This window comes from Ascaphus truei, chromosome 7 (assembly GCF_040206685.1).
Source record: "Ascaphus truei isolate aAscTru1 chromosome 7, aAscTru1.hap1, whole genome shotgun sequence".
Taxonomy (NCBI): domain Eukaryota; kingdom Metazoa; phylum Chordata; class Amphibia; order Anura; family Ascaphidae; genus Ascaphus; species Ascaphus truei.
This window is the reverse complement of record NC_134489.1, coordinates 116860009-116873043: the sequence shown is the minus strand read 5'-3', so window position 1 is coordinate 116873043 and position 13035 is coordinate 116860009. Positions and strand designations below refer to the sequence as shown.

Here is a 13035-nt window from a genome sequence, read left to right as displayed (position 1 = left end):
TGGTTCTATTGTTAAAGCGAATAGTAATGGGGATAGCGGGCAGCCCTGTCTGGTCCCATTCCTGATAGTTATTGGGTCTGAGAAGCCGCCTGCAAGTTCAACATACGCTGTTGGTTTTTGGTAGAGGGCTCTCACCCCCTCCAAAAACAGGCCACAGAAGCCAAACCTCAGCATTGTTTGGTCTAAAAAAGACCACTTGATTCTGTCGAAAGCCTTTTTTGCGTCGAGGCTCAGAATAATTGCTTTGGATCCAGTGAGATGCACGTGGTCAATTATATCCACAATTTTGCGGGTGTTGTCGGAGGCCTGTCTTCCGGACACGAAGCCTACTTGATCTACATGTACTGCACCGACACACTTTATTCGAGCAAATACCCGGTATGTACCTGGCAGATACCTGGAATGCGCCGCTTCTCACCTCTGACAAGCCCCGTTGCGTTTGCCTTCCCAGCCTGGGTTCATGCCTGGCTGACGGCCGGCTGATCTGTTAAATGATAATGATTAGGATTTAATAGGCTGCAATGCTTCGCGTGTCTACCAGATGGCATAAATTCATGAATTGTAACGAAGTATATATATATATATACTGTGCAGTATTGCAGCCAGCGGGAATAAAATGCTTCAATCCCTGCCTGGAAAATACCTCAATGCACTCGGGCAGAAAACAGTCACAAACCTCAATACACCCGGGTATACCCGAATTCGGGGGACTAGCCGAGCTCGAATAAAGTGTGTCGCCAGTGTATGAGCCTAGGGAGGATTGGGTTTAGCCTGTTTGCCAAGATCTTTCTGTAGATTTTGAGATTGGTATTTAACAGGGAGATTGGCCTATAGTTGCCACACTGAAGCTGGTCTCTACCCTCTTTATGGATTATGGCCAGGTTTGCCGCCGTGATTGTGGCGGGGATACTGTAGGCTTTCCTTGGAGAAAGGAGTTGTACATGTCTTAACAGATAGGGGGAGAGGGTCGGCACGAACATTTTATAATTGGAGTTTGAAAAAATGTCCGGGCCCGGTGTTTTGGCTAATTTGAGAGAGCCGATGGCTTCGGATAATTCCTCTTGGGAGATAGGGAGGGGAGATTACACTGCTCCAGATATTGTGTTATTGTTTCGAGGCTAACCGGATCTCGGTCTGGGGGGTGAAGGTTATACAAATCAGAATAAAAATCTGCAAATTCCTGTGCTATCTCTTTTTCTATATATGAGACCTGTCCTTTTTTTGGCTGTATTCGGGCTATCTGGGATTTAACTCATATGCCCCTGAGCTTCGAGGCCAGGAGCCTATCTGCTTTATTGCCTTTGTCAAAGTATTTTTGTTTGGACCACCTCAGTGCTCTCTCTACCTCTTCGAGTTGAGTTTGTTTCAGGGCAGAACTGGTTAAAGTTAATTGTCTTAGCGTTTTTTTGGACCCCGTGATTTTGTGGCTGCTGTTCTAGCTGAGAAATCTTGTCTGTTAGATCTTTTTGGAGCTTAAGTTTCGTTTTCTTTTTGTAGGGGGCGATTGAGATCAGATCTCCCCTGATGGAGGCTTTGTGGGCCTCCAACAGCATAGCTGGGGCTGAGACAGAGCCTGCATTAATTTGGAAAAAAAATGATAGTTTTTGTCGTATTGCTAACTCTGTGTCAGGGCAGTTAAGTAGGGAATCGTTCAACTTCCATTTATACTGGGTGTTTTTAACAAAGGGCAGAGTGAGTTTGATCGGAGCGTGGTCGGACCAGGTGATCGGGCCTATGTTTGACTGGGAGGCGGCCTGGAAGACATTTCTAGTACCTAGAAAGTAATTGATCCTCGAGTAGGACTGACGAGTGGTAGAGAAAAAGGTGTAGTCCCTTTGACCCTGGTGCTGAGCCCTCCATATGTCCACCAGCGAATACTCCTCCATGATGTCTCTACATTTTTTGGATTTCTTTTGGGATTGGGAGGCATAATGCATAGGCGTTGATAGTGAGGGGGTGGGGACGGGGTTTGTTGATTTGTCTTGCGCGTGTGAGGCAACCATTTTAAAATCCCCTCCGATAATTAGGGAGGAGAGGGATTGTTGCTCTAGCGACTCAAGAAACTTTTTTAGGAAGGGGATTTGATTATCATTGGGGGCGTATACGTTAACAAGCGTGATTGGTGTTCCAGATAGGGTGCCTTGGATTACCAGGAACTGACCATCTGGGTCAGAGAGGGACTTGGTTAGGACAAAAGGGACACCGTTCCTGATTAGGATGGCTACTCCTCTTTTTTTGCTTGGCGAAGATGCGAAGTATGCCTGGGGGAATACGCTTTTGAATGTGTTGGGTGGCGTTGGTGAGTTAAAGTGGGTCTCTTGAATGAGTACAATGTCTCCCTCTGATTTTTTGAGGTCCTCTTTTTTACTGAATTGAGACCTTTATACTATGAGAGGCATTCTCGGAGCTCCAGGCTCCGATGCTCTCCAATTTCCCATGTCAAGAGCCCAATTGAAGTGAGGAGGGCAGTGGGGACCCCAGAATGGGTCTTGTTGTTAGTTATAGGGCGAGGGCCCAGTAGAAATAGGGAGGGAAGTGGGGGGAATGCCTCAGGGCGTGGGGGGTGAAGGAGATAGACACAATAGGGAAGGAAAGAGCAGATGGGCCTTTGCAGGGCCCAAGAAAAATAACCTTAGTCGCGAGAGTGAGTAAGGTGAGGGGGTCAAACACCCCTGGAGATCCTTCCAGGACATCAAACCCGGTGTGGGACAGGGGACCGGGCCCGGCACCCTCCATGTAACAGAACATAAACCACTTGGAACAATTTAGTGGTGGAGAAACCTTCACTAGTCTTAACTATGCCAATTGGCAGACTGTGGTGCATGCGGGTCGTGGACCTTGGAGCTGGTCTGAGAGGTGGTGAGTGAGGATGGGGGGGGGAGGGACCGTGGGATGCTCCTTCTACCCATAGGAGCATGTTGAACTTATACTTGTACAGTTTTCTTAAAACCTTTAGACCTTGGTATAGCACTTTTGGGCTCTTTCTACCCAGGTTGTATGTTTGCATTATCTGAGCAGGATTCCTTCAAGACATTACAGTGTAAAAGTAGCCCTTACAACTTGTGCTTACCATTTGTCAACCTCTAGAGCTCTGTGGGGTGAGGGAGGTGGGGGGGTGGAAGAGGAGGGGGGAGGGAGGAGGGGGGTGGAAGAGGAGGGGGGTTGGGGGAGAGGAGGAGGGGTGGGGGAGAGGAGGGGGGAAGGGAGAAGGAGAGGGGGGGAAGGGAAGGGGAGGGGGAGGGGAGGGGAGGGTGGGGGAGGTGGGAAGGGGAGGGTGGGGGAGGTGGGAAGGGGATGGTGGGAGATAGGGAGCGACATTGCTACATGGCTACATACAGTATTCACATATTTATGTCTTCACACAACATAGAATTTAAAGTAGAATACCTTTTGCCCAGAGAGGGGTTTAGGAACTATGTTAATCCTTTTGTAGAATTAGGGGGGGAGGGGAGAGAAGGAGGGGGGGGGCGAGATAGCTTGGCTACGCATTTACACCTTGGTGAGTTGAAACCATACCTTAAATGCCTTTTGCTCCGAGAGGGGGTTTAGAATCTACGGTACCCCTTTTTTGGAGTGGGGGAGAGGAGGAGGAAGGGGGGGGTGAAGGGGAGAGCTATAACGCTACTTATTTACACATTTATAACATGTTCACACCTTTATAACATATGGGGAGGGGGGGAGTGGGGTGGGGGAGGAGGGAATAAAGTTTGATTGCCCAATCACAGTAGCAGAATCTTACAGTAGCATTATTTGCATGTATGTGAGCTGGGATGATGACGGGAACCTTAGCCTGGGCTTTTCTAAGGAGGTCAGGGTAGAAGGGGAACAGAGGGGGATGAGGGAGGCAGGGCAACCTGGGGGAGGGAGGGGGGGGCGGGGGAGGCCTATTGAATAGGGGGGGGTCTGTGGGTCGGACATGTGGGTGGAGGGAGGTGGAGGATAGTCTCTACGAGAGAGATGCCAGGTTCGGGGGGATAGTTGAATCCAATCTTCTTGTTGCCAAATCCCCCAGGGCTGGAAGCTCTGTCCGCTCCAGTAGTTGGAGATGCAGGGGGGGAACAATGACTGACAAATATGGTCTGGAAACTCTCAGTCCGGGACCTCTTTCCTCGCGTTGCGCACCCGTTGGTCCCCATATGGCAAAAGCAGGAGGTAGCGGCAGCCGGGGTCACCCGATCGACGCGGCCCAGGGACCAGCAGGAGTCGGCCATCTGCTGGGGCACCCCGTGGTGGGAAAAGTCAGGCGTGCCAGGAAACCTGGCGCAGGCACCCCCCAGAAAAAACGGAGGCACCCGAAACCCCCTGGTGGGCCGGCAGAGAAGAGCAGAGCCCTCGCGGACTGCAGGGATCCCAAACCTTGGTGAGTAGCTTGGGGGGAGTGAAGGTAGAAGGGGCTGCGGGAGCAGGGTGACTCGGGGGGGGGGTGATGGTTGTTGGTAGCTGCGGGGGGGAGGCAGGAGGAGGGGGGGCAGGGGGAAGGGTATGGGACTGGGGCAGGGTGGGAGGGACTGGGGCAAGGTGGGGGGGACTGGGGCAGGGTGGGCTAGGCTAACAGCTGGCTTCAGGAGACCCGGGTATTCTTTCTTTGATCAGTGCTGCTGTACCCCGCAGAGGGCGCAGAGCTGAAACGCCAGGTCCAGTGTGTAGAGGGAGCAGGAACAGCAGGAAAGGAAGTGGCAGGGGTCTCCCAGCAGGGGTTTTCTTTTGCAGCTTTTGGAGAATTTCCAGCACACGGTGAGTTTGCAGTGGGAGTTAGGTGGATAGGGGGAAGTCAGGGAGGGGGAGAACTATCTAAGCCATCCAAGTTTGTAGGGCGGGCGCTGTTGGTATATGTGGCTCTCAGCCATGGTTGTTGGGGCATTTTCAGGTCTGCTTCTGATTTGCTATGCGCTCCGAGATGCGTGGCGTCTCAGCGGGATCTAATCTGGACGAGACCCTGGGGGCTGACTCACGGTTTTGCGGGGGCTGCACTCCGAGGGCTTTCAGAAACTTTTGGGACTCATCAGGGTCAGAGAGAGAGAAGTAACGCCCGTTTTTGATTACCATTAATTTGAATGGGAAGCCCCATCTATATTTGATGCCTCATTCTCTTAGAGTGGTGGTTAGGGGCTTAATTTCCCTGTGTCTATTAATGGTGACCCTGGAGAGGTCGCCATAGATTTGCAGTATGTTATCTTCAATACAAAGGTCTCCCCTTCCTCTGCTGGCCGTCATTATTGGTTTTATTTATTTATTTATTTATTTATAAAATATTTTACCAGGAAGTAATACAGTGAGAGTTACCGCTCATTTTCAAGTATGACCTGGGCACACAGTTAAGACATGTAACGGGTATTTCCTCTAGCCTGACCCACCCAATCTCGTATTGGCCCATGTGGTCTAACCAGCCCCCATTACATGGTCGTGTCTGGTGGTGCACCTGTAAGCAACAGGACTACTGAGTCTCCCGCATGATGGTATTCGGGGATTGTCAAGCCAGACAGGCAGCTGAGGTAGTGTGTGCGAGTCCTACCTATATCAGGTGCAGCGCCTCCACCTCATCAGGATCTATGCGTCCGCAGGGAGATGGTCCTGATGAGGAACTCCTTCTTGGTGGTGCCTTCCACTGGAGAGTAACTTCACACTCACACAGTGGCGGTATCTTTGAACAGGGCATCTTTATTGTTGATGTATGGGCAAGCTGCCATTCACAGCCAGCTGTCTCAGCCGGACATATTTCTCTGCTGTCCCTTTGCCAGGTACGCCCTCCCAATGGAGTGGGATCCCCTCTCCCCGTAGGGAGATCACCCCTGTACCAGGTCCCTGGACACAGTGTGGCTCTTATCCACTTAGACGTAGAAATGGACCACTAGTTACTGCACTAGTGGATCCTTCATTCCCAACGCACTCCAACAACGCAGCAACAACTAACTTTGAGCAGTGCTGTGCCTTATATACTTCAGGAGCTGTCACAGCTCTGATGTCACTAACTGTGGACTCAGAGCATGTAGCCACTCCCACCCATACATAGGGCACCTCACCAGGTGTGAGGGCAAACGTCCATGATTACTGCTGGCATCCCTGTAACTTACCAGGTTTACTGCCAGCAGGGGAGACAACTGCAGACCATTTTACATGCATGACTACAGACAAATAATACATGGTTACAAATTCAGTTACATAAGTGAACAGGGTATACATTATATATGTAACGGCTGGACCCCCCTTGTCTGACCCACCCAATCTCACATTGGCCCGTGTGGTCTAACCGGTCCCCATTACAAGGTCGTGTGTGGTGCACCTGCAAGTAACAGGACTCCTGAGTCTCCCGCTTGGTGTTATAAGAGGATATCATCAGGACAGGTATCTGAGGTAGTGGTTACGAGTCCAACTTACTTCACGTGCAGCGCCTCCACCTCATCAGGGTCTATGCTTCCGCAGGGAGATGGTCCTGGTGAGGAATTCCTTCTTGGTGGTGACCGCCACTGCAGAGTAATCTCACACTCACACAGTGGGGGTTTCTTTGAACAAGGCATCTTTATTATAGACTTGGATGTAGCAGACTGCCCTATGCAGCTGCCGGCTCTAGCCGCACATCTTTCCATGCTGTCCCTTTGCCAGGTACGCCCTCCCGTATTGAAGTGGGATTCCCTTTCTCCTAGGGAGATCACCACTGCGCCAGGTCCCTGGACACAGTGTGGCTTAGACAGACTTGATTGGTCACTCTGCTACCGCTAGTTACAGCACTAGGGTCACAAAAGTGTTCCTCCAATCCCTTATGCAGGAAGATACATTCTACCAGATGCTTCTCTGCCAACCTTGCAACAACACTAACTGACAGTGTTGTGCCCTTTATACCTCAGGGGGCAGGCGCATCTCTGATGTCACTATCCAGGGACTCAGAGCATACAGCCACTCCCTTCCTTACACAGGGCACCACACCAGGGTGTGAGGGAAAACCTCCATAACTACTGTTGGCAGGCCTGTACTTACCAGGACTTACTACCAACAGGGAAGATGTATGCAGTCATTATTATGCATGGCTACATATACAAGACATTGCATGCACAGTTAAAGATAATATATATTATGGGCGAATGAAACAGTTACAGACCAGATTCAAATGTGAGACAGCCTTAGATTTGAAAGAACTTAAACTGGTGGTGGATGTGAGAGTCTCTGGTAGGTTGTTCCAGTTTTGGGGTGCACGGTAAGAGGAGGAACGGCCGGACACTTTGTAGAGCCTTGGGACCATGAACAGTCTTTTGGAGTCTGATCTCAGATAAGTGCTGCATGTGGTAGGGTGAGGAGCTTGTTCAGGTAGGTGGGTAGCTTGCCCATAAAGAATTTAAAGGCAAGACAGGAAAGGTGAACTTTGCGCCTAGACTCTAGTGATGACCAATCTAGTTCTTTGAGCATTTCGCAGTTATGTGTGTTTTAGTTGCATTGGAGAACAAAACAACAAATTGAATTGTAGAGGGTATCAAGTTTGCTAAGGTGGGTTTGAGGTGCCGAGCCATATACTATGTCTCCATAGTCAATAATTGGCATTAGCATCTGCTGTGCGATACGCTTTCTGACCAGGAGACTTAGGGAGGATTTGTTCCTGTAAAGTACCCCTAGTTTGGCATAGGTCTTGGTTGTCAGGGTATCAATGTCCATTCCGAATGTTAAGTGGGAGTCAAACCATAAGCCCAGGTATTTAAAACTAGTAACAGGAGTTAAGGTGGTGTTAGCGTTGGTTCTAATCAGGAGCTCAGTCGCTGGAAGCTTTAAAAATTTAGTCTTGGTCCCAAACACCATTGTTACAGTCTTGTCAGTGTTTAAAAACAGTTTGTTTTGTGAAATCCAGTTTTCGAGTCTCAAAAAGTCAGACTGAAGTATGTGTTGAAGGTCAGAGAGGCTATGGCTGTGTGCATATATTATTGTGTCATCTGCATACATGAGTATTGAGGCTTCCTTACAAGCTGTGGGAAGATCATTAATGAACACTGAGAAGAGTAGGGGCCCCAGAACAGAGCCTTGCGGGACCCCACATGTGATATCCAGGGGGTTGGAGTTAGAGCCTGAGATGGACACATGTTGGGATCTTCCTGATAGTTCTTTCGCCGCATAGGAATGCATCTTCACGATGACGTCTCTTCGTCTGTTCAGGTCAGTATGCTTGGGGCCCAGGGCTCAGTGCGCTCGCTCCATTTGTTGGTCGTGCCAGGGTTAGGAAGATCTTACGCAGATACGTCTGGAGGGACTCAGGAGAGACAGATCGGGATGTTTCTGATGCGCAGATTTCGCCTGCGCTCTCTGTTCTCCTGGTCCTCCAGGGCGTCCCTAAGTTCGTTGATTACGTGGCCCAGCCTGTTTACTTCGTCGTCTGAGTTAGACTGTGCAAGGAGGATCCCCTCCATTTTGGATTTCAGGACTTCTGTGCGCTGGGATAGGCAGCTTAAGTCAGATCTGAGCCCCTCCAGGGCCGTCGTCAGGTCCTGCTGAAATCCTTTCCTCATTGTGAAGAAGAGGGACTCGAAATAGTCCTTATTTAGCCCCTGCTTCTGTAGCTCAAGTTGAGCGTTTTCAGCTCCCTTTCCCGCCCGTGCGGGCTCCTCAGCACCATCTTGGTTTTCGGAGTTCTCCTCCTGCTGGTGCTGCGCGAGGGGAAATAATCTCGTAACAGGGTTTTGGGCTCTTTTATTCTTATCCGGCATGTTCAGCACCTCTGGGGAGACGTTTGGAGACTTTTTGGCTGAATTTTGGTTGTGGAAATTGCTGGTTCTAATGATATGCTTGGGAGGGTGTTGGGAGCTCCACTTCTATCCGACCATTCTCAGTGCCGTCACCGGTGTGGGCCCATATTCATTATTTAACTGTAACTTTAATTTATTTTGGTACACAGCCGAAATAACAAAACTTGTATCAGTGTCCAATTATTTCTGGACCTAACTGTAAAAATGACAAAGAGTATAACAATGTGATGTCACCAAACTCTTATAAGAAAGGAGAAAACTGAGATCTTCATTCAATCCCTTTGGGGCTACACAGTCCAAGTTAAAAATCCATCTGCTTTCATGTCTTAGTAGTGCTGCCTCCAAAGTACCTCCCCTGATGTTTAAAGATACTTTTTCAATGCCCCAGGCTAAAAAGCCTTTAGTAGAGTGGGCATGTTTCAGATTAAAGTGCCGGGCAACACTAGTCAGTTTTTTAGCTCTTGCTAGATCTTTGGGGGGTTCCTAATACTGCAAGCATACTCAAGGACACGGACCTTAAAGGCCCTTGATGTCATCCCCACATATAATAGATCACAGGGGCATTTAAGAGCATACTGTATATCAGACCCTTAGTGTTTCAGTGAAAAAAAACTCCTTTACTTTAAAGATACGATCCCCAGAGCTGTTCTTGAAGCTTTTCTGCTTGTTAATTAAAGAACAACATTTGCAATTGCCAGAAGGAAAAGTACCCTTAGAAATGTTTTTTACAGGGAATGGTCTTAACAAAATGACTCTGGACAAGCCTAACTCCTATGTTTTAGCTCACCTTGCTGTCATCTGTGCACATGTCCCAATACACTTTTCCAAACTTTTCTAAGAGGATACCCCAATGGCACTGCAGGATCGTCCTAAAGTCATCCCATTGTGAATAAGAGGTATAAATAAACCTTACTTGTGAGAGGGGGCCACTAATAGGCTCCTTGGTCTTGGGAACCAGCAAAGTGTTCCTATCCTTGTAGTTGACCATATAAAGAGCATGTCTAAACCATCTCTTGCTATATTCTCTTTCAACAAATAGGGCTTCTTGTTCTTTACTACGGTGCTTAAAAGATGAAAGGGAAGAACAGTTTCTTTTTAATCTGTATAGCTGATAAAAGGAATACCCCTTTTAAGTGAAACTGGATGACTACTTCCAAATTGCAATAAATTATTTGTTGTAGTGTCTTTCGAAAAACACATCATTAGCAATTTTCAGATCACACAGAATCATGATACGTAAATCTAGAAAAAAAACTGATGACTCTGAAATTTCCTTGGTTAACTTGATATTAAGACAATTGTCATTCAGGATATCGATGAACTCCATACATTTGATGACGTCTCCTTCCCACAGGAAGAAAACAGCATCTATGTATCTGATCCATAAAGAAATAGGGTCAGTATATACTGTGAGCTCATCGATAAAGACATGTTTAGCCTCCCACCACCCAAGAAAGAGGTTGACAATATAATCAATATATGTTAAGAAGAGATATATGAGTGAGTCAATTTAATTATAACTGACTATAACAATAAAAAACATATAATTTATGCTTATAAAACAATATTGCAATTTAATAAATATACATGTAGACCCCCTGACGAAACACGTAGTTGTGAAACGCGTAGAAGTCGCGTGAGGTTGTTCAGCGTGTCTTCCCATTGGCTGGTGCCAGAGTGCTGGGGAGTTGTAGCGGAGGAACAACAGCTGGTTGATCGTGCGTGTGGACACTAATATCAGCGCTGATCACTGCAGTCCTGCTTTTACTCTTCCCGGTCAGTATCTTGGTTCCCCCCTCTGTGGTTTGTTTGTTATGTTTTTTTGTATGTCTTCAACTGAGTTCTTAGTCAGTTGTTATTTGTACTCACTGTAGTTTTATTATTGTATCCAATTGTGTCTGTATTTTTACAAAGGTTGGGTTATTAGTGGTTATCACTCAATTGTATTTCCTTGTATGTATTTCTTTTTTCATAAATATTGAGTTATACTATATTTATATATTTTTGTTTTTTATTATTGAGCCTTAATTATATTTTTGGTGATATTGTTCATCTATTATTCACAACTATTTAATCTATTTGTGAATACACATGATTGCTTTATTTGTTATTTACCCCCAGTGCGCTGTGTGCACCATTTTGTTTTTTTGTTACATGGTGAAAACGCCTTTGGACGTTTCTACATAGGATTGATTGGCAGTACCTCCATGCATCCAGCAGCAAAGGGTTTATTTCTATCATCCCGTCTGACAGCACGAGCGCAGCTTCCCTGCTTCTATTCCTCTGTGTAGGTGTTTAACCCCAACACTGCCTGTTCCTTTCAGAACTTATAATGCTAGGGCCAAAGAAAAGGGTTTAGACAGGGGCACTAGACTACATCTAATTAAAGACCTGTAAGCCTGAGATCACTAGTGCGGCAGGAACTTGAAGATTTTTTTAAGGGATAATACTGTATTCAGGAATACATTTTGGATAACTAAATTCTTAGTAATGGGTCATGCCAAAATAAATGTATTAGTTTCTTTTTGAAAGTAAAGTATTGTAAGTAGGAACTCAGACTACGGCAATGCAGTTGATGTGTTCTACTTAAATTTTGTAAATGCTTTTGATACAGTACCACTTGAGGATAGTGTACAAAATAAAGGAAATTGTTCTGGGTGAAAATATTTGCATCTACATTGAAAACTGGTTGAAGGATAGACAGCAGATTGGTCATAAATTGAATCTTTTTCAGATTGGGCTGAAGCTACAAGTGGAGTAACTTAAGGTTCAGCACTGGAGCTACTTTTTAATTTGTTTACTAATTCACTTGAAATGGGCGTAGGGCACAAAATGTATATCTCTGCAGACGACACTAAGGGCCTTATTCTATATTGTACAAAGCGGCCATTTTCCTTCAACATTTGTCAATATATATTTACTTTCTAAATTATATAAGATAGTAAAATCAGAGCAGGATGTAATTTACCTATAGGACTTGGATAAATTGAAAGCTTGGGCAGGTAATTGGCAGATGATAAGATATAAATACAGATATAAGGTTGCTACCTTAACATTAAATGGGACACAATTAGGCTAGTCCTTGATGAAGAAGGATTTAGGACAGAGTGCTTATTGACAGTAGACTTGGCAATAATTCTCAATGTTAGGCAGTAGATGCGAAGGCTAACAAGATAGTATCATGGATAACAAGGTGTAGAGTAAATGGAAGACAACATCAATTTACAACTGTATAAATCCATAGTTGAGATCACCCCTTGAATATCGAGTACAGTTTTGAGCAACACTCCATAAAGAAGACGTGAAACGAAAAAATGCAGAGAACTGGCACCAAATTAATAAAGGGGATGGGAGGTTTGACTTATGAGGAGAGGCTATGAAATTTAGGATTGTCTACATTACAAATGAGGCGTCAAATAGAGGATATGATAACTATTTACAAATCTAGTCAAAATTCAACACAAGAACTTTCAAGGAAACATTTCAACCCAGGACAGTCCAAATAACACAGGTCTTTATTGTGACCTTATGGTAATGTTACTCTCTCTACCCAATACAAAGTCCTCCCTTGTGGCCCACACCCAATATCCTCATATACCCTGGACAACTTAAAAGCCTTGCATTATCTACTGAATGTTGGTGGAGAACACTGAAAAACAGTAGACCAACCACCACTCAGTTTAATGAAAAACATCACAAACTTACAGCCTGGAAACAATTAATTACATTTTTATTTATATTGTTACTCTCTTTAGCAGAGGATATTGAACTCAACCCATGCACTCCCTTTTCATCGTTGTCCCATACTCTGAGAATGCCCCTTTCAAATTCCAAAAAGAGCTACCTGTCACCCATATAAATATCCATAGCCTGTTGCTCAAACAGGATGACCTAAAGCAGGGGTGCGCAAACTGGGGGGTGTGCCCCTCAGGGGGGGCACGAGATTCTCTGCGGGGGGAACGGTATTTACAGAGGCCCCGCGCGCTTCCTGAAGGCATTTAAATTAAATGCCGGGGGGAGCAGTGAAGGCCTCTGTAAACTTCACTTACCTTGGCACAGACGGCTCCTGGAGACGCGTTGCCATGTCAAAGCGGCATCAAATGATGCGATGGGGTCACGTGATGCCACGTTGCCATGACAACGTGATTATGTGATGTCAGAACTCCGGAGCCAAGATAAGTTGGAGGGGCGTGAGACAGAGGGGAGAGCCGGCAGGGGGGCGCAGGGGAAAAAGATTGCACACCCCTGACCTAAGGGAATGGGGCCTTGTGCATAAACCCAAAGGCATCATTCTCACAAAAACATGGCTAACGCC

At 46.5% G+C, this 13035-nt stretch overlaps 1 protein-coding gene across 1 annotated transcript in view; it reads left to right on the top strand.

The window, feature by feature from the left end:
• Nucleotides 1–13035, top strand: part of LYPD1 (LY6/PLAUR domain containing 1) — a 184325-nt gene that overhangs the window by 83829 nt on the left and 87461 nt on the right. The gene's annotated exons all lie outside the window — the stretch shown is intronic.